The sequence below is a fragment of the Triturus cristatus genome, chromosome 1_1 (assembly GCF_964204655.1).
Source record: "Triturus cristatus chromosome 1_1, aTriCri1.1, whole genome shotgun sequence".
Classification (NCBI taxonomy): domain Eukaryota; kingdom Metazoa; phylum Chordata; class Amphibia; order Caudata; family Salamandridae; genus Triturus; species Triturus cristatus.
Window position 1 is genome coordinate 1,120,882,350 of NC_140579.1, and position 26,935 is coordinate 1,120,909,284.

Genomic DNA, 26,935 nt, shown 5'->3' on the forward strand with positions numbered 1-26,935 from the left:
CACGACTCTTGCCTGTCCTTCTCCTGACTCCCCTTCTTTCTCTCGCTGGTCTCTACCTCACGTCCCTCCCTTTTCAGCCCCTCACCCCTTCACCTCCCTCTCAAAATGCCAGCACCCTCTGCAGCCGCCCCTTCACCTCACAACGCTCGCCCTATCCCCGCAGCTCTTCCCCTAGCACCCGCAGTGCATTCCACATCTTGCTTTGATTTCCATCTATGACGTCACATCCCCTCACTTCCTCCTCTCGGACCAGAGTACCCCGCTGCAACGAGCTGACTTGAGCCTCGCCCCCCTGCACTGTGTGGGATTATTCACTCACCTGGGGAGGACTCACAGCAGGTCTGGCCATAGATTCGGTTTATTTCTTCAAATGTTTCCTTTAGGTGCTATTTTTCTCACTGTTTATTCACTATTCATCTGAACATCTTTATATTTCCGTCATTGTATTATAAGTTATTTAGAATCAATCATGTTTTATTGCGTGGTAGAGAATCATTATACACAGCTTAGCTGCCTACATCAAGGCGCCGGCAGAGCGTAATCTTATGGTCATTACACAGCGTTTAGGTCTACATCCCAGAGGTCGACCCCGCGATAAAATTCAGACCACAGTGTCCCTAAGATACCACATTTAAACAGTATATATTCATTCTCCGGCGTGACCCTTCCATTTGCTGTTTGTAAGATTGTGTTCCATTGCTGCATGCCGAGTTGTCATTTACCCATGAAGTGTGACTGGCTTTCAGACAGCCCTCGTTTTCACCCACTAACATCTCTAAGCTTGCTGGGGGTTGTTAAGACATTTACCCATTAAAATTATGCGCCTAGAAGTCGCAGAATGCTAAAACAATTGGATTTAAAACAGAAACTTGTTTAAAGTCACCCTCATGAATTGGGGCCATTCCACACTCTGTATGATATCGAGTGATCAGGTGACTTCAGGTCACTAGGGGAAACATGTTACAATTCCTGGATTTTTATTCAACAGTCAGTGCATTCTGGGAAGTGTAGTCTCAGTTTTCATTAAGTAAATCACTTGGGATAACACTCTTCATAACAATGACCTGAAAAAAAGGGAAGCACATAAGTGGAAAAGTGGTATTTCAGTGGCACTGAGTGAACCTGGTCACCATATGCAAGGTACAGCTGTTGAGCAGAGTTCTCAAGTTTCTCAGGTCTGCGCATAGGTAAATAATCGAATCGCTGTATTTTCTTTACATTCTGATATTTATAGCCCTGTATATTCAATAATAAATTCAAGAACAAAATGCAAAGAAAAAAGCTGAACTGGAAGAGAGCTGCTCTTTGTGTCTGAGTGATGCTTGGATGGTATGGTGGGCCAGGAGGTCTAAAGCACAGTGAGCTACGAAGATTTCTATTCGAATGAATTGGATGAAAGCATCTTACCACTGATTATAATGATCAGTAATTAATAACGCCCTGTCCTGGAAACATTGTTTCCTGCTGAGATTGTGCCCTCGATGCCACTGAGTCGAAAGGGAAGGATGAAACCTCATCCGAGCTCTCAAGCTTCCTAGGTCCATGTATGAGTAGCTCTACCCTGACATATCTGTGTTTGCATTCTGGGACTTGTAGTGCAGATTTTATAAATGGAACTTCAAGTTCCAGAATGCAAAGGAAGAAACTTGTACTGGATGAGCTACTTACCAAAGGCATGTGAGAAACTACAGATCTCTACATCATAGGCAAACTTAAATCCAGGAGGTTAAAGACAACTCTAGACTTTCTGCCAAAACAATATGCATGTGTAAATTTTTGTGCTCATGTTTGCACTTGTCATTCCCACTCACCTCTTCTCTGAACGGACCTTGTTCTGATCCATTTCCAGATCCCTAAATCAGATGGGGCTGAAAAGAAAAAAAATGTTAACTAAAGAGTTTCAAAACAATGGCAGCTTGTCTCCCCTGATTCTTTTGCCAAAATATTTGAGTTTGCTGTGGCCTCTAAGGATTTAGAAGTCAATCAAACCTAAACAGACTATCACAAGGCCGTAAACTCTGATTTTCACAGCATTGCCCCTTTTAAAAAACATACAAAAACCATGCACAGATCTCTTGTGTTCTGGTATACTACAGAGAAGTTCTCCTGTAAAAATCTGGAGCAACTTTGGCACTCGACTAACTATCAAAACGAAAGAGACATATAAAGCGTTACTCCCCGTAGATCATCGGAACATCACATTAGGGTGAAAAACTCACAACACCAACAAAATCGGTCAGGCTGCTAACTTATCCTAAGAGCTCTTTGAAGCCCTTTATGAATTTATAAATCCTCACACCAGTTCTCAGACAAATCAGACCTCGCCAGAATTATGAGATTCTCTTGCAGACTTTTTTGAGGATAAAACCAAGGTAATTTACTAGGGTCGTACAATGGAAAGTGCCCCGGGGGCACAACAGGCATGTGCGCCCACATTGCACTCCCTCGGGCACTTTGGTATTACAGAAAGGGCCTCAGACGCTTGTGCAGCACTTTCTATAATACAGATAGTGCTGGTGCACATATAGTGCCAGTGCGATCACCAGAAGGTGTTCCCTCATTTGCATGGGTCATGCAATAAGGCCAGCCCCCCATTTTCAGGTCTCGCTGAGTCAGCGCATGCGCTGCTCTGCGAGACATTTAGTAGGTGAGTTTTCAAAGTGCTACTGGCTGGCCTAGCGCTTGCATTCACGCGAGCATGCACGTACGCAGTCAGCCGCCATCTGTCTTTCACGGGTCATTAGCACCACTCGGCCGCACGTCACGCAGCCGCCATCTGCCTTTCTTATCTCTTCAGAGTGCTTCTCACTAGCGCTCCAGTTTTTACTCGCACCTTCACTTCACCTTTACTCGTTCCTCATAATAGTTTAATGTATTTTCATTCAGTCACATGAAATGTTCTGCATGTTTATGCACTAAACCTCAAATTAGAAAATTCCATACTTTCGATTCCTGTCTTGCAAGGCACTGGCATCGAAACCTTTCGATCCCCTATAAGCCTGTACCTTTTAATGGTAAATATTTTTTGCAGGATTGTTAGCGGCACGAGATTTTATACACAATATGGTTTAAGACATAAAAAACGAACCATAGATTTAACTGATGTATTAAGTAACATTACAAAATGTACAAAAAAATTACAGTAGGAATCACAGCCTAATTAACTTCCGTTTTTCTCACTCATTTTTAAAAACAATTGATAAAGGCACACAACATGGGGTAAATTGGATGCAAATTTATCAAAGTTTTTTCATTATTCGGTTAAAACTACACACCCTCCACTTTGTTATTGACTCTCTCCTTTTCTATTTCTCAAAACTTTAATTCTCGCTCGACTTAATTAAGTCTCCTCTTTCTTTCTTTTTTTGGCTTTCATTTTCTCTATCACCCCTTTATCTGTTTCGCCTTCGAACACCTTTAGTAACCTTCTTTCTATCTATGTATCCCGCTTCACCCTTTCAAATCAGTACATCCTTTCTCGATTTTTGTCTTTCTCCACCCTCTCAAATTCATTCTCTGTCCTCACTCGCTCCACACTATCTGTACACCCTTTCTTTCTCTTTCTCTCTCCGCCCTCTCTAATTCTCTCTCTCTCTCCTCTGTCGCTCCACCCTTTATTCTCTGTACACCCTTTCTCTCGCTCTCCAGCCTCTCAAATTCTTTGTTTATACTCTGCTGCTCCACCCTTTATTCTCTGTACACCCTTTCTCTCTCGTTCTCTCTCTCCACCCTCTATAATTCTTTCTCTATCCTCTCTTGCACCACCCTTCATTTTATGAACACCTTTTCTCTCTATTTATCGCTCTCCACCCTCTTTTTTTTTTTTTTTAATAATCAATTTTATTGAGTTAAAATCACACCAAAACAATACATTGGTAGCAGAACCAAATACATTATGACGATTGTTTACAGCCACACAACTGGGGACAGGGAAGGAATACTGCAGGGTAAAGTAATGCCCGTAAGGTACATTGAGCCTACACACCCGCAACCCCTTTAGAGGACTAGGTTGAACCATTTACCCCACACCTTCTGAAAAAGTTCAGGACAACCACGGGCTTCAAAGAGGGATTCCTCTTGGGTCCCACACCAATCAACCCCCCGTTTCCACCACCTAACGCTAGGAGGCTTGGCCTGGGACCAGAGTGCCGTAATGTTTCGCTTCGCCCCCGCCACCGCTGTTCCGAGGAAGCGCTTATCTGCTCGGGAACCGTCTAAACCGTCAAACACCGCCAGGAACAAGCGCACCGGGTCGTGTGGGACCTCCCACCCTAGGGTCAGTGTAAGGTCCAGCTCCACCCCTGCCCAAAACGCCGCCAGGACCGGACATAGCCAGACCATGTGGTAGAAGTCTGCAGGGGCGTGGTCGCATTGTGCGCAATTGGGGGAGGACCGCAGTCGGGCACTGTAAAGACGCGCAGGGGTGAGGTATGCCACGTGCAAGTAATAGAGTTGGACTAACCTCAGCTTGGAGGAGGTCGTCAGCGTTTATGGGGCCATAAGGGCGTCCCTCCAGTCTGCGTCCTCCAAGGGGCCCAGCCACCCCTCCCAGCGGGCATGCAGTGAGTCTAAAGATGCAGGACCATTGTTCACCAAGGAGCGGTAGATCAAGACACCCCTCCTCTACCCACGTACCACACCACAGAGGCGTCTGTCTAGTGAGTTTCCAGTCCCACTTCGTGTGGCGCAAACTGTCCTGATGTCTCGGGGGAGATCTTGGGGTATGGGGGCTCCATAGAAGTAAGCCTGGAGTTGAGGGAACTCCATCGAGCAAAGTTCCACCTGGTACGCCGGGCCGGACCAGCCGCCCGCGAACCAATCATGGATCATGATGAGTCTCGTGGCTAGATAATAAAGGTGGAGATTGGTGACTCTCATGCCCCCGTCCTTGGGAGGTATACGGCAATGCGCCAGGGACATTCGCTGTCTCCCACCCCCCCAGAGAAACCGGGTGAGGATACCGTCAATTTCATGGAACCAGCTCCCCGGAAGATGAAGGGAGACGTTTTGTAAAATATACAAGAACCGGGGAAGTACCATCATTTTAAAGAGGGCACTCCTACCCATGGGATTGAGCGGGAGGGACTGCCACTTCCGAAGGTCCGCTTTTGTCTTGTTGATCAGGGGCGTAATGTTTAAGGCCCATTCGAGTTCCGGGAGTAGGGTGATCCACGCACCCAAAAATTTGAAGGACATCCTGCGCAGAGGGATGTTTGTCTGCCAGTCAAAGCAGTCCCACAATGGGTGGAGAGGCACCAGGGTGGATTTCGCCGGATTGAGCCGCAGGCCCGAGACCTGCTCAAATGCGGAGAGGACTGCAAGACAATGCGGGCCAGAGCTCTCCGGTTCCGCCAGAAAAAGGAGAACGTCATCCGCGTAGAGAGCGATCTTGTCGACCCGATAAGTGTCCCAAGCCCACCCATGGATGCTGGAGTCTTGGCGTACAAGAGATGCCAAGGGCTTCATCGCCAGCGCAAACAAGAGTGGTGAGAGTGGGCATCCCTGGCGAGTGCCCCTCTGGAAGGGAAATTTCTCCGAGAGCACCCCGTTGATCAGGACCCTCGCCGAGGGACTGGAGTAAAGGACGAGGACGAGACGCCGGAACGGAAGGCCGAACCCCATCAACTCCAGCACGTCCTCCAAATATCCCCAAGCAACCGTGTCAAACACTTTCTCAAAATCAATGAGAAGCAAGGCCATGTACGGGGGGTGGAGGTTGCGGTGCGCAAGAGCGAGATGGAGGCGACGTATGCAGTGCCAAGTGCCTCAGGCGGGCATAAAACCACTCTGATCCGGGTGGACCAGGATGTGTAAGTGGGGGCGGACCCGCTGGGCCAGAATGGTAGCAAAGAGTTTCACCTCGGTATTGATGAGGGAAATGGGGCGGTAGTCCGCACAGGCAAGGGAGGGCGGTCGTGTCTTCGGGAGAAGCACTATGGTGGCCACATTCGTTTCGGGGGCAAAAGACCCCGTGTCCACCACGTGCTGGAACAGCGCCATCATGTATTGGACCAGAAAGTCTCGATAGGTTGCGTAGTATTCTTGCGGGTACCCATCCGGCACAGGCGTCCTGCCCGAGTGTAGGAGTGAAATGGCCCCATGGAACTCCTCCGGGGAAAGGGGAGGATCTAGGGTCTCGGAGACGTCCTGGGGGAGGCGGGGCAGCCGGGTCCCGGTCTCCGACAGCACTGCAACCACAGGGTCCGCAGGAGGCCCGGCAGCATACAGCTTGGCATAGTACCCTGCAAAGGCCTGAGCAATGGCCCTCGAGGTGGAATGGTGATGGCCGGCTGCATCGCAGACCTCCGGGATGACGCGGTCCGCCTTGGGGTACGAAGTTAAGTTATGGAGCAATTTGCCGCTTTTATCACCCCAACCATACACGCGTGCAACCGAAGAACGCCAAAGCATTTTGGCAGAGTCCAAGGAAACATGACTAATTACCTCGCGTAGTAAAGCAAGTTGCCGGGAGGAGTCAGAAGTATCAGCAGTGGCCTGGGCCGCCTCCATCAGTGCAGCACGGGCCTCCAGCTGCACTAGGCAGGCGGCCTGAGCCGCGCATCGTGCATGAACCAAGCCTCTAGCCACTCCCCACATCGTCGCCTTGCCAGCCTCCCACAACGTGGCCGGCGAGGCGACTGATCCTGTGTTAATCAGGAAGTATTGCCGCAACTCCTGTTCGAGGGAGTCGACGAAGTCCATGTCCTGCAAGAACCGAGCGTTCATACGCCAGGTCGTACGGACACCCCCAGGTTGAGTCTCGAGTCGAAGGGAGACCGGGGAATGATCCGAGATGCTGCGTGGTAGAATATCCGCCACCCCAACACCAATTGGCAGTCGGTGGCCGGCACCAAGAACAGATCAATACGAGAGTGGGTGCGATGGGCTGCCGCGGTGTGGGTGTACTGGTCCCGGCGAAGATTCCACATCCTCCAAGCGTCGCAGAGACCCAGGGCAGAGGACCAATCAGAGAGTCGCTTAGCGGAGGATAGACGGGACGCAGAGGGAGCACTGGATGTGTCGCACGGTGGATGCATGACAGCGTTAAAATCGCCCCCGACAACCGCCAACCCAGGCGGGAAAGGGGAAAAAACACTCATGAGGTGTCGGAGGGTGGATGGCAGCTTGGCGGGAGGAACATATACACTCATGAGATTAATAAGATGCCCCTCGATCTTGCCGGATAGGGCCACGTAACGGCCTTGTGTATTCGTCTCAGCCCCTTGTCAAGGAAAAGGGAAGACCTTTGCGGATCAGTATGGCCACCCCCTGGAGCCCTGCGAGAAGCCGGAATGCCAAACCCTGTCGAACCCATAGTGGGCGAGGAAGGTACAGTGGGTGCCCATCAGGTGCGTCTCTTGCAGGAATAGGATATCAGGGCCTTGACGGTGGGCGCTACGGAGGACAGCAGTGTGCTTAATGCGGTCTAAGAGACCATTGACGTTCCAGGACAGGATTTGGAGGGGTCTACCCAGTACGGACAGCATTAGGATAGACAGTGAGTAGAGGGCCGTGCGGGGGGTGACCGGGCTCCACTGGAGTGGACGATCCCAGGTTGGAGCATTTGGGGAGGGGGGTTGAACCACACGGCCGGGCAAGGCCCATGTCCCCACCAGACTCCTGGGTACTCGGGGAGGCGCCATGAAGAACCAGGGATGGCGGCCCATAGGCGGCCGAAAACAATAAACATGCAAGCAACAACATGGTGTCCCTCCACCCACAACCCCTCCCCCTCCCCCCCATTGTAGGCAGGGCCTGAGAGTGAGGTCCGCGTGGTCTGCCAAAGTTCGCGTCAATGTCGGTGGCGTGTATGCTTAGTAAGCTACCAGGAAAAACAAACATTGGTGGCTCGTGAGCGGCCGATAACAATAAACCAGCGGGAGACAACGGTCTACCCACCCTCCCTCGCCCCCAACTCCCCCCACCCTACACTTCCAAACATGAAGCATCTGTCGCCCTGAAACAAGCACCTAAAACAACAATACGAAACTCAAGTTATTAAGCTAAAATGCTTAGCAGGACGTGAGCGTATCAGTGAGGGCCCCAAGAAGCGAGCACAAGTTACTCAGGGTACCCAACAAACCAGCAAGTCAAGCAGAGTCTTGGAGAAGGTGGACCCCTCCATACATACGGATACATCAAGGTTAACAGCTGCAAGGAACGATAGGGAACAGACTTGGACCCCACTCAGCTGGGCCGCAGGAGTCAGTCAGCATCATCTTCGGCAGATCCGTGAAGCACGGGGCTCCGGAATAGGTTCGAGTCAGACAGGGAGGGCCGCAGCGTTGAAGATGGGATCGGAATTGGTCCTGAACCCCCTAACGAAACCAGGCAGGCTAAGAGGATCATGGCTCCGAGGAGGTGTAGAAGGGGGGGCGTCTGAAACCTCGCCACCGGGGATAGCGAGGCCCCTCCTTGCCGGTTGTTCTTCCTGCAGGAGCGATTGCGGCGTCTGAGGTTTAGGAAGAGTTGGCTGGGAGTGTAGTGGGCCGCTGCCGCCGGGAGGGAAGGCCGGATGCACCTGAAGAGGGCGCTCCTCTGTGAGCCAGGTCCAGGCCTCTTGGGGGGTATCGAAGAAGAATGTCTTGTCCTGGAAGACGACCCGGAGGCAGGCCAGGAAGCGGATACCATACCGGAGACCCAGGCCACGAAGTTTCTGTTTAACATCGTCATAGGTGCGCCGTTGGGCCTGCACCTCCCTGGTATAGTCTGGAACACCATAATTTTGTTATTTTGAAAGATCAGTGGCCCCTGCAACCTCGCCGCCTTAAGGATAGCGTCCCGGTCTCGAAAACTGAAGATCCTCATGATGATGGGCCGTGGTGGGGCCCCGGGCGGGGGACGAGGAGCCAGGGAACGGTGGGCGCGCTCAACTGCAAACCAAGGGGAGAGGAGCTCCTTGGGCATCCAGGAACGCACCCAGGTTTCCATGAATGTATCTGCTCGGCCTTGTTCGGCCCCTTCAGGAAATACGACCAGGTGCAGTTTGTTCCTCCGTGATCTGTTTTCGGCATCCTCAGCCCGGCGGTGGAGCTCGAAAGTCCGGTTCTGAAGCTGAGCCACCTGGGTCTTAAGCTGGGTTATGTCGTCCTCCGCTGTGGAACTACGCGTTGCGGAGATCCTGACGAATGAGGGCCACGTCAACCCGTACCTCACCAATCTTGCCTTCGACTGAGGCCTGGGAGACTTCAATGGCCTGCAGAATGGTGTCCAGGTCTCCCCCAGCAGGAGTGGGGGGCGCCGCAGTCCCCCCTCAAGGGACCCGGACGCTGGTAGTATACCGGTCCATCGTGGTTTGGGTTGGCAGGGCAGCCGCCTGCGTGTTACGGACTCTACCCATCTTCACCGGTGAAGAAAGTCGCCGGTGCAGGCCAGGAGATGAGGCACGGCCAGGAGTCCAGCAGCAGGAAGAGACTGGTACCCAGACCGTCGATACTCAGGTCCGGGCGCCCCCTGGTAAGGCCAGAACTGACCCCTCGCCCAGAGCCGCAGCCCGGGACAGCCGGAAGGACGGGGAGACACCAACGGGCAGGAAGGACTCCGAGCCAGGACGGAGGTCGCCGGGCCGGAGAGGCAAGAGGGCCAACACACCCCACAGCCAGCAACCACGGAGAGACACCTCCCAGAAAACTGTGGCACCAGAAGGCGAGGGAGACAGCAAGAAGGAGGGGGAGGCGGGATGGTGCCACCACCACACCGCCTGCCACCCGATTATGATGGCCGAACACAGCCCCACACACCGGCAGGCAGCCCCCAAAGACACTAGGTAGACGAGACGCCCCCAAAGGCCGGTCGCCCCGGCCAGACCAGAGTGGTCAGTGATGGGTGATCTGAGCCCAATGAGAGAGAGGCCAGGCAGTTCCAAGGACCCCCACGGGCCAGCAGGCACAGGGGCACCCCCTAAGGTGAAGCGCGTTACAGGGGGGGCCTGGAGCAGCGATACCATCACTCCGCCCGACACAGTGGCCGATCACTGCCCCCCCACAGTCCAGGGCACAAGGCCACCCCCAGGTACCGGCACCTCCAGAGGTCCCGCAGCAAAGAGGTCACCGCTCCAACGCAAGTCTGAGTTAGCAGGGCAGTTATGGTGAAGCAGCCAGAATCAGAGCCCCCCCCACTGGTCATCAAGCACAGGGGGCGCCCCCGGAGAGGAAATGCGGCGCGGGGGGAACGCCGACGTCCCCCTGCCACGTGCCACCCGACACAGTGGCCGAGGCCGCAGCCCCACTCACGGGCGATCCGAGGCCTGCAGATATTCCAAGGCGCGGGCGCCTCCACAGATCCGGCTCGGCAGAGACCAGGGCAGATGGGGAGAAGAACATCCACAGCTCCGGTAGGCCTCAGGAAGGGCCCTGCAAGGCCTGCAGTTCCCCCGAGGCTCGGGCGCCTCTGCAGATCTGGTGCGGCAGGCTGGGAGCAAGTCCGGCCGAAGGAAGGACGTCCACAGCCCCGGAGGGCCTCAGGGGAGCACAGGGCTACACCCCAGCGGGATGCAGCGCTGGGCGATGTCAGGGCATCCGACGACCGCCAGGGAAGGCCTCACCCCCACAGGCTCGTCAGACCATGCAATCAGCGCCGGGCCGGGGGAGAGCACCAGAAGCAATCAGGGAAGAGCCTGTTCCCCACACCACTGCCTGACACCGGCAGTCGAGGCTCGATTAGCTGTGCGCAGCTGCAGGCCCACCTGGTGAAGGCCCCCCAGAGCCGCAGGACGGGCCTCGATTTCAAGAAAGCCGGGACGCTCCTGGCAGCCGCCGCACACCACCTCCAGCACCGGGGTGCCCCCACACCAGAAGTGTCCGCAGTGCGGACTTACACAGGGGGCAGGCAGGCTCAACCACCAGCGCAGCCAGGGGAGCCGGACCCCCAAGAAGGATCCGAGCCTAGGGAGGAAGATCCGCCGGGGCTGCCATTTTAAGGCCTCAAGACTGGTGGAAGAAGGCGGCGGCCCGCCACAGCGGGGACGCCGGTCCGCCCGCAAAAAGGATCAAAAGAGAGCCGGTGGTGTTGGGAAGCTCAGCGGGTATGCATAAGAGGTGAGCAGCAGCTGGTAACGGGAGAATGCCAGGTGGATGACGGAGGGGTCCGGAGCACTCAGAGTGCGTCCGCCATCTTGACGCCTCAGGCCACGCCCTCCTCCACCCTCTTAATTCATTCTCTATCCTCTCTCGGTCATCCCTTTATTCTATGTACACCATTTCTATCTCTTTCTCTATCTCCACCCTCTCTAATTATCTATCTCTCCTCTCTTGCACCAACCATTAGTTCTCTGTACACCCTTTCTCTCTCTTTCTCGCTCTCCACCCTCTCTAATTCGCTCTCTCCTCTCTTGCTCCAACAATAATTCTCTGTACACCCTTTCTCTCTCTTTCTCTCTCTCCACCCTCTCTAATTCTCTCTCTCCTCTCTTGCTCCAGCCTTTATTCTCGGTATACCCTTTCTCTCTCTCCACCCTCTGTAATTCTCTCTCTCTCTCCTCTCTTGCTCAAACCTTTATTCTCTGTATAACCTTTCTTTTTCTCTTTCTCCACCCTCTCTAATTCTCTCTCTCTCCTCTATCACTCCACCCTTTATTCTCTGTACACCCTTTCTCTCTCTATTTCTCTCTCTCCATTATCTCTAATTGGGCATTATATCTTCACTCTCTTTCTCACTCGGCAACACCATAGCATCACTGTAGGAAGGTGGAAACTGACTACATGGTTGCCCCCACTTTTTTCCTGGTGTTTGGATAGTTTTTGACTAGTCTGGCTGGGATCCTGCTATCCAGGACCCCAGCCTACCTGCTTACTCCCTTAAATGACTTGGTGTGCATATTAAATGCACTAGTGATTGGATACTGTGGTACCTTATGAGACCCTAGTATATGGTACCTTAGGTACCAAGGGCATAGGTACTTCACAGGCCTACCAGGGGTTGAAGCATGTATTATGCCACCCCTGGGAAGCAGACTAAATCTAACACCACAGGCCTGCTACTGCAGCCTGGGTGAGGTAGTGTTAGCACTCCTCACTGAGGTATAGGTTCCCTATGTCTCACCTTACACACACATATAAACCTATCAGTCACCCCTAAGGCAGGCCCTATCAATCCTGAGCGCAGGGTGCTTGGTTTCCATGTAAGGGGATGTCTCTGCCTGAGCAGGGCCCCTCTGCAGCTCTCAGAGTCCATTCTCTATAGCGGTTTGTGGATGCGGTTAAACCATATACTCTTAAGTGCATTATAACCTCGCGGTAAATGCTAACTTTGGGATGGCTGCATCAAAACATGTCGTGTTTGGTGTCAAACGACTTGGAATCATACCCCCACACCAGTAACTGGTGAGGGAGTATGATCCCACCCTTCTAGAGGGATAGACATGTACCTACTGTGGAAACACGGTAGAATCCTGAAAGAGCCCTGGCATCACAAAATGGATGCCACCAGCACAGACACTGGGCTGCCCTCCTGCTGCTGACCGAAACTCGCAGTGGAGGAGGCCCAACAATAGGCATCCTGTCACAGGGACGTGTAACCATCTTCCAGACAGGATTTAGTGTATTGGGGCTGGGTGGGTGCACTCCTAGAGTGCTTTGAAGTCCTGCACTGGGGGAGCAGTAGGCTCCTCTGTGCATATGCCAGCTCAAACCGGTTCAGGGGCTACCTGCCCCTGCTCTGGCGTGAAACTGGACAAAGGGAAGTGGGTGTAACCACCCACTCCCCTGACCCTCTCATAGGAGTGGTCATAGAGCTAGTCCCTCCCTTTCCTTTAGTATAAGATAGGGAAACCTTGCCATGGCAAACTAGATATCCCTGGATGATGCTCTACAAGAAGAATCCTGGACCTTCGATGTTCCACTACCTTTGGAAGACTGAAGAATCTCCCTTGGAGTAAAGGAGTGACTCCCCTACTTGGCAGGCACCAAAACTTTGAATCAACGGTCGCAAACTTTCCAGCTCCCGCCGGAGTCCGAAGTCCCTGCAGCCCCGGAAGTGGATTTCCTGACTTCGACGGCCATTGTGAGTCCCCAGCAAAACTGAGGCTAGTGGACCCCACGAGTGACGAGGAACAGCAATACCTAGGTACTGTGCACTATTGTCTAGTGCAACCCCTTCACGGCGTTCTACGAACTTGTGCATTGGACCACGTGTGGTCCAAGACTCCAGCAGGATTTCCACCGAGAATCAGTGGCCTACCTCGTCCCGAGTGACCGTGGGCTCCTGTGAAGTGAATCCTCCCGAGGCGTCTTCGCGATCCCTTGCCGGTTGGCATGTGGGTCCCCTGAAGACTTTTTCATCAAATCAAAGGGCTCCCCTGGTTGCTCCAGCCCTGCCCTGACTTACCCTTGCTGGGTGAGTCCCTCAGACCTTGCTGGTCTGCACCGCTGACTTTCTTCATATTCCGCAAGACTTGCTGTTGCCAAGGCTTGTTGGCTCCAATCCGGTTGCCGACACCTCAGCAAGCTGCAGACTTCGTGGGACACTCCGAATCCAGCTCCTGGTTGTTATCGAAGCCTCCTGGACCTCGTGGCTGAAGAGTCAAGACACCTGTGATCACCTGAAAACACCCGACTTCTGTGGGCATCCAGCTTCCTGGCCCCGGGTCACTGGCAAGTGACTTTGAACACTGTCTCTACTGCTTTCAGGTCTTCTTTCTTCAGAATCCAGCCTTGGATTCCACCAGACACTTCTCCTGTCTTCACAAGCAGCAAGTCTTCTTTGGCTCCCATTGAAAACGACGCCGCGACCCGACACCAAAAGACACCTATGCACCCGGCTTCCCTGGGTGAGGTAACTCAAGTACTCCGGTGCTCCTGTGTGTGTTGGCTCTCGAACTACTTACCCTGTAAGTGACTTGCTTGTAGACTCTCCCGAAGTACCCTAAAACTTTAAAATTCCAACCGCGACTTGCTCCATTGAAGTTAATTGGGATCCGCGGCTGTGTTCTCACACTGCATGCGTCTCCCGTGGGTCCTTTACTTACCTGCCTTGGGTGGATTAGTGAGGCCCCAGCGCTTCTGAAGACCTTAGGCCTTCTCCCTTCTTAAGTCGTTCTTCTTATACCTCTTTCTTAGTATATGGTCTGGTACGCCCCTAGGGCCCCAGCCATATAAGTGCTTAATGTGTTGTGAAACATTGATTTGTGCACATGTTCCTGACTTCTAATCTCATAAAGAGATTAGTAGAGTGTGTCTAGAAATAAATACATATATATTTTATATATATACCTGTGTGGTGTCTTTTCATTTGGTAGTTCAAGAGATTATAAGGTAAAACAAGCTGCTTTACATTCCTCTGAGACTTAGCCTGAAGGCTGTTCTCCACAGCTACCACTAGGATAGCTTTCTTTAAAAGGTTGTCTTAAACCTATCTACCATAAGAGTCGAATTGGACTGGTGCAAGGTAGCCACTATAACTAGTGACCAGCATATGCCAGGCCAACTTCAATCACTCAGCATCAACACATCATCACTCCGCACAACCACACAATCAATCAGAGCCAGCACAGCATCAGTTAGCACCACCACACCATTTGTCAGCACCCCCACAGCATCACTTAGCACACAACAGCATCACTCACAAACACCACAGCATCACTCAGTACCACCACAGCATCACTATGCGACACCACAGCATCACCACACCATCACTCTGCACCACAACACCGACACTCTGGCCCACCACATCATCACTCACATGCACCACAGTAGCAGTCAGTGCCACCAAAGCATCACTGAGCAACACCACAGCATCACTCAACATCACCACAGCATCACTCAGCACCACCACAGCATCACTCAGCACCACCACAGCATCACTCAGGGGAACCACACCATCACTATGCGCTACCACAGCATCACTCAATGCCACTACAGCATCACTCAGCACCATCACAGCAACACTCACTAACACCACAGCATCACTCAGTACCACCACAGCATCACTATGTGCTAGCACAGCATCACTCTGCGCCACCAAAGCATCAATCATTGCCACCACAACAGCAGTTAACGCTACCACAACATCAATATGCGACACCACAGCATCACTCTGCATTACCACAGCATCACTCTGCGCCACAACACCGTCACTCTGCACCACCACAGCATCACTCAGCACCACAACAGCATCACTCAGCAACACCACAGCATCACTCACGGGCACCACAACAGCAATTAGCACCACCACAACATACAACAGCGCTACTACAGCAACACTCAGCACCACCACAGCGTCAATCAAGTACACAACAATATCGCCACAACAGCATCACTCAGCTACCACAGTATAGATCTATGCCACCACAGCAACACTCAGCAGCACCACAGCATCACTCAGCACCATCACACCATCACTCAGCACCACCACAGCATCAATCAGTGACACAACATTATCGTTACACCACAAACATTTCATCACCCCTATAATAGCGGTACCATGACGTACTCTTTCACCAAAGGCAGCCTTGTCTACAACTTACACATGGTTTTGTGCTTCAACAAACATTACTGGCTTGTTAGTGAAAAAGAAATAGAGCGCGTGTATTTTGCAATTTTGAATTCTGTGATAATTCCCCAAAGACAGCCTTGTCAACAACAAATAAAATTTATTTTGGGGCAGCTCCTTTTCGTATTTTTTAGAGTTCCCGGTTATTACATTAGGCATTAAATTAAGGTCCAGACAACTATGCTTTTGTTTTCTCATTTATAAATTACTGTTTGTCACTTATTTATTGGACATCTTTGTTTGCTTTATACTGTCAACTTACACATCTACTTGGTGGGAAAACATCACTCAGAATCATCACATCACCACTCTGGGCCACCACAGCATCACTCACCTGCACCACAGCAGCTGTCAGTGGCTCCAAAGCATCACTGAGCACCACCACAGCATCACTCAACACCACCATAGCATCACTCAGGGGCACCACACCATCACTATGTGCTACCACAGCATCACTCAATGCCACTACAGCATCACTCAGCACCACCACAGCATCACTCACGAATACCACAGCATCACTCAGTACCACCACAGCATCACTATGCTCTAGCACAGCATCACTCAGCACCACCACAGCATCAATCATTGTCACCACCACATCAGTTAAAACCACCACAGCATCAATCTGCGCCACCACACCATCACAACAGCATCACTCAGCATCACCGCAGCATCACTCTGTGCCACAACACCGTCACTCAGCAGCACTACAGTATCACTCAGCACCACAACAGCATCACTCAGCAATGCCACAGCATCACTCGGGTTCACCACAACATCAATTAGCACCACCACAAAAACATCAATCAGCGCAACTACAGCAACACTCAGCACCACCACAGCGTCACTCAAGCCCACAACAATATTGCTCAAGGCCACAACAGCATCACTGCGCCACCACAGCATCACTCTATGCCACCACAGCAACATTCAGCAGCACCACAGTATCACTCAGCACTACCACAGCATCACTCAGTGACACAACATTAGCGTTGCACCACAAATATTTCGGCACCCTTATAATTGTGGTGCCATGACGTACTCTTTCACCAAAGGCAGCCTCGTCTACAACTTACACATGGTTTCGTGCTTTAAACAAATATTACAGGCTTTTTAGTCACAAATATATAGAGCACGTGCATTTTAAAATTTAGAATCCTGTGCTAATTCCCCAAAGACAGCCTCGTACACAACAAATACATTTTCTTCTGCTCCTTTTAGTCTTTTCAAAAGTTCCCTGTTATTACATTATTCATTTAGTTAAGGTCAAGACAACTATGCTTTTGTTTTCGCTTTTATAAATTATTGTTATTCACTTATTTATTAGACATCTTTGTTTCAAATTTGCTTTACACTGTCAACTTACACATACACTTGGTGGGAAACCTAAAATCTTTAACATTTCAACAACACATTTTGCCAACCTAAAAAGAAAAAGTTACAGACTTATACCTACGCCAAGCACCATATTACTAAAATAAATGAAAAATACAATCGCAACAGCAGCTCACATAACCAACTGGCTACAGTCACATGAAAAAAGAAAAGTAAATTAGCATTTAGATGCAAGCTTTCACACTACAAGCTCTTTCACACCATGTGTGGCTCCATCTTATCACAACATCAGATCCAACTTTACGTTTGATTCTTTGTTCACAGTCAAAAACCTAGCATACATTTTATAACCTTTGGATCTATTTAAACTCGGCGCAGCTACTCTTCAAAAGATTACCTCCTTGCTGGCCGAAAACAGAACATTAACCTTTGATACTGCGCTCGCCTACATTTCTAGTAAGTACACTTCATGATCAGACCATATTCACACTAAACAACATGTATGTTATTACTGTAAACTTACGATTTAATCTAGCAGTCAGTGTGCAGTTGTTGCCGTTTTTTTTTTTTGCAAATCTGTTTTTATTGAGTTTGAATTTGAACTTTAGTACAGGAGGACATTGTCTTACTGTATGTGAAGCATGATGCCGTACAAACTTATACAGGCTTATAGAACATGCCGACTGCCAAAACGGGGGGGGGGGGGGGGACAACCTGATGTCTGTTTGCGCACCCACCACCACCCTCCCGGGAGCCAGCCACTTCACCCTTAGCAATTCCGATGTCCTCTCTGCAGGAGGGGCCAACACCACCACCCACCAGCCATTGAGCCGTACAAGGGCAACTAATCTCGCCTACACAACTGAGGCATCAATAAAGTCGAAAAGGTTACATGTAATACAAAAGGAAGAACCCATAACAATGGCAGCGTTAACAGCGATTTGCATGGTGCGCTCCTACCCCCTTCCCACCCCGACCCCCCCCCCGAACTCCAGGAGTACCCCTCTAAGCCCAATGGGCGCAGATGTCCCCAAGCGTCCCTATACGCCCCATCCATGGGCCAGCGATAATGGGGGCTATGCTATCTCGTCAGCGGGTCTGCCTACACTGCGCCGCCGCCTGCGCCATTGCCATCCTGTCTGGCCTCGCCCGTGCAGCCTGTGGTACCCTCCCCCTCCGAGCGCCGAAACTCAACAAGCAACTGTTCCCAGCGGTCCGCCATGGGCTCCCTCCGCAGCCCCAGGGTGTCCTCCCTACGGATAGCCGTCCCCTCCGCCCTGGCCCATGCCGTGAAACGATGAACTCCAGGTCCGCGCGTGCGGTGGGTCGTGTGCCTTCCATCTCCGGGTGATGAGGCGCTTCGCCACCACGAGCCCCAGATCCAGGAATCGGGACGCTACCTTGTCCTTGGGCGGCCTGGTAAATTGGTGCAAGATGTGCTCGGGCCAGTCGAAGGGAATGCTGCGCCCTGTACTCCCCTGCAGCTGCCCACTAACCGCCCTCCAATAGGCGTGCAACACTGGGCAGCCCCACAGCAAGTGCAGCAGCCCCGCCCCTAGCTCACGGCACCGAGGGCAGAGCGCGTCAGCGCGGTGGAAGTACCTATTAATCAGCTCGGGTGTGAGGTAGGCCCTGTGAACTATGAACAGCTGGATTTGACGGAACCGCATATTGCGGGGGATACGCACTGGGCTCTTGAGGACTCTCTCCAACTCCCTGTCCGTCAGCGGCCTCCCCAGGTCCAGCTCCCACTTGCCGCGGAGTGGGCCCAGATCAACCGCCGTGTGCTCTCGCAACGAGGCGGCGAACCAGCGAACCAGGTGTCCGCCCCTCCCCATGACATGCAGATATTGCATAGTTAGGTGTTGGGCAGGCTCTGTAGCCATGCTTCCCCATTTGGCGGTCAGGCTCGCCAGCAGTGAGCGGTGCGTGAGGAACCCGCCGGGTGGGAGCCCGTCCTCCGACACCAAGGTCTCGTACGGTATCAGCTCACCATCCCTGTATAGGTCCCCCAGCGTGTGCACGTCCGCCGCCCACCAGCCCGTCAGCGCGGGGGCCGCGAGCACCCCCCCCACCTCCAGGAGAACCCTCTAGGGGTATCGCCGGCGCAAATGGCACCACCGCGCGCGTGAGGTACAAGGCCCTCCGGAAGCACCTGTGCGCCACCGCCAGGAGGAGCGGCAGCGGTCCCGCAACCGCAGCCAAGGAGTGGAAAAGCCCGGTCACACGCTCCAGCGAGTAGGGGGCAGCCACCGTGGCTGTGTCATCCCTGCCCCTGTCTGCCAACCAGCGGGCGATCCATTGCAGCTGGGCCGCCAGGTAATAATGCTCAAAACAGGGCGCCGCCAGGCCTCCCCTGTCCGTCGGGAGGAAGAGCTTTGCAAGCGCTAACCTGTGCCTGGCGTTGCCCCAGACGAAATCCCGCAGCATCCGGTTAAGCCTGCCAAAAAAGGCGGGGGGGACGTACAGTGGCAGGTTGACAAAGTAGTACAGCAGACGAGGGAGCATGACCATTTTGGCGAGCGCCACCCTGCCCGTGGTTGTCAGCGGGAGCGTGTTCCAAAAGGCCACCTGCGACCCGAGCGCCGTGACCGCCCTCCCCAAATTGCCATCAAACAAGTCGGCTGGGCAGCGGTAAATGTGTATCCCCAGGTATCGAAAGGTGCCGCCCCTCCACTGTACCGGCGTGCCATTCAGGCTGTAGCCCGGGTCCTCAGTCTCCTCGCCGAAAGCGTACAGACAAGATTTACCCGCGTTCACGCGGAACCCCGAGACAGTGGCAAAGGACCGCAGTAACGGGGCCAGCCGCTCCGGCATACTACCTACATCTTTAACGTACACCAGCAGTTCATCCGCGTAAAGCGACACCTGGTGAACCGCGTCTCCTAGTGGTATACCATCTCCCAGGGTCGTCCACAGAGCCTCCGCCAGCGGTTCCATCGCCAGGGCGAACAGCAACGGGGACAAGGGACATCCCTGTCGGGTGCCCCGGCCCACTGGCACCGCCTCCGAGACATGGGGGCCCAACCGAACACAGACCGTGGGGTTCCTGTAGAGTAGGTCAACCATCCGGAGGAAGTCCCCATCCAGCCCGTACTGCAGCAACACCGTGGACAGGTAGCCCCACTCCAGGCAGTCAAACGGCTTCTCCAAGTCTAGGAGGAGGCACCCCGCTCTGGGCCATCTATGCACTGCCTGACCGGCCACCCTAAAGTATCGTCTGAGATTGAGCGACGTGGACCTCGCAGGGACAAACCTGTTCTGGTCAGAGTGCACCAGGTACGGGACCACCGGCACTAACCGGTCCGCTAGGACCTTCGCCAGTATTTTGTAGTCGACGTTGAGCATCGCCAAGGGGCGGTAGGAGCCCAGGGCCGTGGGGTCGCGGTCCGGCTTAGGCAGGGAGACCAGGAACGCCTCACGCATGGAGGGTGGGAGCGACCCCTCCTCCAGCGCTTTGCTGTAAAGCTCGCGCAGCAGCGGCACCAGGGTCTCGCGATATGCCTTGTAGTACTCCGCGGGCAATCCTTCCGGCCCCGGAGTTTTGCCCGTCGCCAATGATTGGATCGCCTCCCGAATTTCCTTGAGGGAGAGGGGGCCACTGAGTGCCGCGTTATGCTCCCTTGTGGCCGCAGGGAAGTGAATGGAAGCGAGGAACTCCCCAAGAAGGTGCCGGGAGCCCGTCCCCTGAGCCGCGTACAAGCATTTGTAGTGGCCTACGAAGGCCCTATGGATTTCACGCTGCGTGTGCACCATCACTCCGTCCTCCCCACTGATTGCTCCAATCGGGGTCCTGCGATCCCCCTTGCCGGATGAGCCAGGCCAGCAGGCGGCCCGCCCGATTCGCCCTGGCATGTGTTCTGGCAGTGTGCGCCGCATAATTGTGGCAGCGGAGCCGCTCCAGGAGCTCCGCGTGTTGCCCGTGGAGATCCTCCAGGCTGCGTGAGTGCCTGCCCCCTCCTTCTCCTTCCCTCTCATATTGCAGGAGGTCGTTTTCAAGGCGCGCCAGGGAGTCCGAGAGGGCCTTTCGTATGTTCCACTGGGCCCCCAGGCAGTGCCCCCGAATGGCCACCTTATGGGCGTCCCACTCCACCAAGGCACTGCTCGCCGTCCCCTCGTTGGCGTCGAAAAAGGCCAAGACGGCCGTACCCAGGGAGGAACGGAACTCCGGGTCCTCCAGTGCGCTCGGTTGAAGTCTCCAGGTGGGCACCAGTGAGCGGTCCGCCACCCAGTCAAGCCAAAGCCATAAGGGGTTATGGTCGGAATGCGTCCGCCCCAGATATTCCGACTGTTCAATAAGCGGGAGCAATGATTGGGACCCCACTATCCGGTCCAGCCGCACATGGAGATCATGGACCGCCGAGTAATAAGAATATAGCCGGTCCGTCGGGTGGAGTGTATGCCACAAGTCCTGCAGCGACCAGTGCGTGAGCCAGTCTCCCAGCGCCCGGGCATTAGATTCCACCCCCGCGGCACGGAGGGGGGGGGGAGGATCTGTCCAGCTGGACGTCCAGTACCATGTTAAAGTCCCCTCCCAGCAGCCAGGGGAGCCCAGCATAAGGGTGCAGGAGCTGCGTCAATCGTGCCAAAAAAGAGACCTGGTCCACGTTGGGCGCATACAGCGAGCCCAGCAACAGCTCTTGGCCGTTCAACTTCCCCCGCACTAAGGTATACCTCCCCTCCCGGTCCACTACCAACTCCGTGCACTCGAAAGGAACACCTGCTCGCACCCAGATGAGCGTGCCCCGCGCGTGCGCTGAGTAAACGGTGCCATACATGTGCCCCCTCCAGCGCCTAGAGAGCCTGCCCAGTTCCGTTGGGGACATGTGCGTCTCCTGTAGGAGGGCAATCCCGACGGAGTGTCGCTGCAGATAGGAGAAGATGGCATAGCGCTTGGACGGTGTGTGCATGCCCCGTATGTTCCAGGTCACAATGTTGGTGTGCGTCATTGCAAATCTAGGTGAGCGATTCGGGCTGGGGCCGGGGCGCCCGCGCCAGGGACAGGGGGGGGGGGCCACAGTCAGGGGGGAGCATGTGAACGCGCTGCCATGTAAACAGTAGAACCATTATAAACAGTGCAACAACAAACAGGGCGTATTCCCAACGGGGCATCCGTCCATACCTCAGTAACGCCAAGGAATATTAGGCTATTGCAGTGTGGCAACAAATGGGGTCCGTGCAATCGTAGCAACCTCCTGACCCTAGTACCCCTCCCCTATCCCATCTGGAAGAGGAAGGAGCAGCATCTGGTCCGGAGCTGGACTGCCATGCAGGTCCAATGTGAGCCCCCAGCAGGAGGCCTTCACAGGTGCAATGTCAGGTGGTGTTCGCATCACCCAGCCCGCCCCCGCAGGGTCAGGCGCTCCCAGGTCCGGGCCCTCTGCCCCCCCGGATTCATCCGGTACTGCGCCAAGACGGTCGCGCGACCCCCAGTTCAGGGCCTGCAGATTTTGTCCAACCTTCGGCATCCTGACATCCGGTCACGCAATCAGGTCCGCCGTCTGTGGGGTCACCACCGGCAGGAGCAGGTCCTCCGAGACCACTGTGGATGGGGACGACGCCCCACTCGCTCCCGCCCCGCTGGGCGAGCAGTCCTCCCTGCGGTCCCCGGCAGGCGGCGTCCCAAGCGTCGCCACTGCCTCCAATGCCCCCTGCCGCTCCATCCGGATCCTCTCCGGGCTAGGCGCCACCGGTCCCGGCCGCGCCTGCTGCCGCGCCCCCGGCGCCCTCGTCTTCTGGATCGCCTACCCGGGCAGCCGTCGACCTGCGAGCCAGCCGGCCGCGCCCCCGTCCACTGTCCCGACTCCTCCAGCCAGTCCCACACGTCCTCCGGGGAGTTGAAGAAACGGGCCCCTTCTTGCGCCACCACTCGCAGGCGAGCCGGGAACAGCAGGGAGTAAGGCAGAGCCATCTCCCGCAGTTGGCGTTTCACCGCCATGTAGTTGCTGCGGCGCCGCTGGACGGCTGCGGTGTAGTCGGGAAAGAGCATGACTCGGCTACTGCCCACAGTCAGGTCACCAGTTCTTCTAATTTCGCTGAAGATCGCGTCTCTGTCCCGGTAGTTTAGGAGCTTGAATAGGAACGGTCGGGGCCGGGCTCCCGGCTGGGGTCTCTGTGCAGCCCTTTCCACCACGAAGTGCTGAGACAACACCCCCTGGGGCAGGAGGCCCCTCAGCCAGCCCTCCACGTATTGCTCTGGGTGCCTGCCCTCCACTCCCTCCGGAAGACCCACTGCGCGGATGTTATTGCGCCTCGAGCGTCCTTCCGCATCATCAACCCTGTCTTCGAGCGCGTGTACCCGGTCCAGTACATCCTGCAGCGCCGCGCCATGGCTCCGTCCTGCAGGCTGTAGTTCTTGAAGCGTCTGACCGTGCGACTCCACTCTCTCGGCCAGTTTGCGGTGGTCAGCATGGAGGAGGGTGAAATCGGACGTGACCTTGTCCATCCTTGTTTCCAGTGATGCCCGCGTCTGATCCAGGGTGGCGCCCAGCCTCTCCACTGCCGCTAGCACGGTATCCATTTTGGTCGAGAGGGCCGCCGCGTGCGACTCTGCGTCCCCCCCCCCAGCCTGCTCTGCGCGGTGTCCGCGGTCCCAGCCCGCGGCTGACCCTGCTGTGTCTTGTCGCGTAGTCGGCCCATCGCGTACTGTTGGGCGGTCGGCATTCACAGTTCGTTGCCAGGCGCCGTGCTCTCCACCCGTCGCGGGCCCTCCAATCCACGCCGGCTCCCCGCTCCGCTCTGCCACCGGGCCTCTACTCGGACCCCGAGGTCTAACCGCTGGGCCGAAGTCAGTAGGGGGGGGGGAATCAGGGGCACCCCGCAGCCCGCAACCGGCCTCGGTAGGGTGGGCCCCACCGGCAGCAGTCCTCCAGTACCCGTCGGGGCTCCGCACCGCCGCGCCCCCTCGCCAATGCTCCAGCCAGCCGGTTGTCAGTCTGGGCCCTCGCTGGCCCCGCTAGGCGCGCCCAGGCGTGAAAGTCCTCGCCGGTCAGCACCGCATCCGGGGCCCGCTCAGTGACCAGTGCACTGTCCTCCGCCGTGGCCACTCACAGTGTGGCGCCTCGCAGGTAAGGGCATCAGTCCCAGGCCTCAGTGCCCGCTCCTCTGCCACCGGGCTCTCCCACGCAGCAACTGTCCTCTCCCGGCCGCCCCAGTTCAGGCTCCGCTGCCCAGGCCGCGCCAGCTTAGGGTCCTCCGCCACACGCGGCTCACTCCCATGCACGTCGGACTCACCACCGCAGGCCCCCGGTCACAGCTCTTCGCGCCGTCTCGGCGTCTTAGGCTAATGCCACCCCAGTGGCACCGAGTACACCCGACAGGTGCCCGCCGGCCATCTGCTGGGTCCCCGGGCACACGAAACGTCACCAAGCCAACACCACGGCCGCCGGGGGGGCCCCCGGGCCCCCACCCAGCGTGCAGCACCCAGGCCACGTAGAGGGTCTCCTACCTCCCTATCGCCGAGTCTTCAGTACTGTTCAGAGCGGCCGACGCACCGCTCTCAGGGGCTGCCACCGCCGCTCCCAAGATGGCGTCTCCCTCAAAATGGCGCCCGTCGCCGCCTTCACCAGTCCACAGGCACCCAGCGGCGAGCGTCTCACAGCAGGGCCTCCGGCCTGCCCAAGCGCACCTCCACTCCGCCTCTGCGCCCCGGAAGGGCCGCTCCTCTCCGCCTCTCCCGATGCGAGCCTGCCCCAGGGCGCCGCCGTCCAAGCACCTCCGCTCACGCCTCACCGCAGGTGCAATCGCAGCTCACCCAGGCCTCCGCTCTCCCCTCAGCAGCAGCGCAGGTCGCTCCGCAGGCTCCACGGGCTCCAGCAGTTCGTGACGCGCCCCTGCGCCTCAGTGCTCGACGCCGTCTTGAGGCCCACGCAGTCCTGAGGCCCCAGGCTCTCCCTCCGTCTCTTCCCCAGCAATGGCCTCAACTGCGGTACCGGTTCCCTCAGCTCCGGGCAGCGAGCCTCTCCGTGTGCAGACAGCACAGGCCTCCAGACCTCGCCTCTCCCCTAGGTCGCAGCTCCGCCTCTCACAGCCACCAGTCTCCTCACAGGCCCCGGCAGGCCCCCACAGCTCGGTCCCATGCGCCGCCGCTCCTCAGCTCTCCTCAGCATCTGGGCCTTTCGCCACACCGCAGCCTCCGGTCGGGAGCCCCCCGGCAGCCCCCGCACAGTTCTCGCGGCTCACCGCCCTCCGCTCGCCCTGTTCGTCCGCAGATCGGCTTCCAGCGGTGAGCTCCGCCTCGCGGGCGGCCACACACGTCCTCACTTCGCGGGCCCCCGCCAGGGATCGGCTCCCCGCAGCTCCCGGACCTCGGAGATCGCCCCCGCCGCTGCCCTGCACCGGACCAGCGTCCCACAGGCCAGGGCTGCTCCTCACACAGGAGAACAGGCAGGATTTATCGGGGGTAGCGGTCGGAGCCTCAAGCACTGGCGTCCGCCATGTTCGCCGGTTGGCCACGCCCCCCAGTTGTTGCCGTTGTTTTAATAACATTTGTACTACACATTCTCTGTAAAATATATATGTTGTTACAAACCAAGACAACAGCTATTTCAAAATATTAACACTACGTGTTTTCTTTTCCTCCTACAACCACAGATTTAAAGTGGAAATCTCGTCCGTGCCGCTGTCACAACAAACACAGTAAGTACCTCTTAAATATAACAATGCACATTTAAAGATTAGAAATTGTCATGCTTACAAAAAATAAAACTTAAGGATGACGCTCTCCTTTTATAGAACAACTAAATCGAAATTTGCGATTTACATTTGTCGGTATCAGATGACTTCCTCACTTTTACCTAATAGGTTTCTACAACTTCACAGTTCCTATGATTTATGTGGCGCTTTGGATTTTACTCACTAAAACTTATTGGTTCTCTAGGAAATTTTAACTATTGCCTCCTCCATATGTAGGTAAACTTTGTTTTGCAACTTAATGCCATTATTTTTATCAAAGGGACGTAAATACTATAAATGCACAATAAAACAAATGCTCACGTTAACAGTACTTATTTGTTTAGTTGCACAAAACACAGATTTGCAGACGGAGAAGTTTACGGCATCGCTATCACAGCAAAAAAGATTAGACCATACTCCAAACACAACAAATCTTGTAAGTACCTTCTAAATATAAGTTTTGAGACATTTTACATAAAGTGTTTCAATTGCGCTCCTTCACTTTGGCATCTCCTTCTACTTTTCAGAAATAAATGTGGCTATGCTACAGCTCCTCCAACCTGAACCCTCCTCCACATCAGGGGCGGCCTTAGGCATGTGCAAGCTGTGCACCTGCACAGGGCCACCAAACCCCAGGGGCCACCACGAGGAATCGGATACAATACATATTCGTGGCGGCCCCTGGCAGGGATTTGGCGCATGAACGACTGAGGCGTGCTAAATCTAATGTGATGCACGCTGAATGGTTGTTCTTATACTCTTTTCCTTTCTAACCCAGTCTCGTCTTTGTGTGGGGTCGGCTTTGTTTCAGGCTCTTCTGGTAGGTCTTGTGCTTGTTTAGAACTTTTTTTCCAGGAGAATCGAGCTTGTTTTAATAGTCCAGGTCTGGCACCTCCGGAGGCGCGCATACGCAGTGCCCGCGAGTCCTGCAGCGAAGGGGTTACAGAAGCACCATGAATCACTGGCGGCAGGAGGGGTGGCAGCACCCGTGCCTGGCGTGCAGCGAGCAGCACCGAGACCGGCCGAGGCCATGCACCGGCGCGCCTAGAGACCCTGGGCAAGAAAGGCCGCCTTGCAGAGGATAGCATGCCAGTGTGCAACCTTTGGTGCCAGCTGCGAGGTGAGCAGCCCGAGGGTCAGGGCATGGGGAGGGGGAGTGAGGAGGTCAGCGTGTGCCACTGCAGAGTGAACCCGAGGGAAGGTGAGCCATTGGACGAGGGTGTGGGGAGCCCTGGGGAGGAGGGCAGATCAGGCATAGGAATGTATCCCAGCCCGTGGGGGTGAGGAGCCGGGGGCGTGGGGAAGGTTGGGTGAGGATATTATTGTAGATGGTGTTTGCTTTGGGTCTGGGTGGAGGTAAGCCATATGAGGTGGCGAGCTGGAGGTATTCTGGTGGTCATGGGAAGGGAGGGCATGATGAATCGTGAGAGAGAGCCTCTCT

At 55.0% G+C, this 26,935-nt stretch overlaps 1 long non-coding RNA gene across 1 annotated transcript in view; it reads right to left on the reverse strand.

The window, feature by feature from the left end:
- Positions 1 to 459: 459 nt before the first annotated feature.
- LOC146871711 (uncharacterized) overlaps positions 460 to 26,935 on the reverse strand; it is a 39,317-nt gene continuing 12,841 nt past the window's right edge. Inside the window, exons 2-3 of the long non-coding RNA XR_014959594.1 lie at positions 1,812 to 1,868; positions 460 to 1,064 (exon numbers count right to left, since the gene is read on the reverse strand). This is a non-coding gene — a long non-coding RNA (uncharacterized LOC146871711). The remainder of the gene's footprint in view (positions 1,065 to 1,811; positions 1,869 to 26,935) is intronic.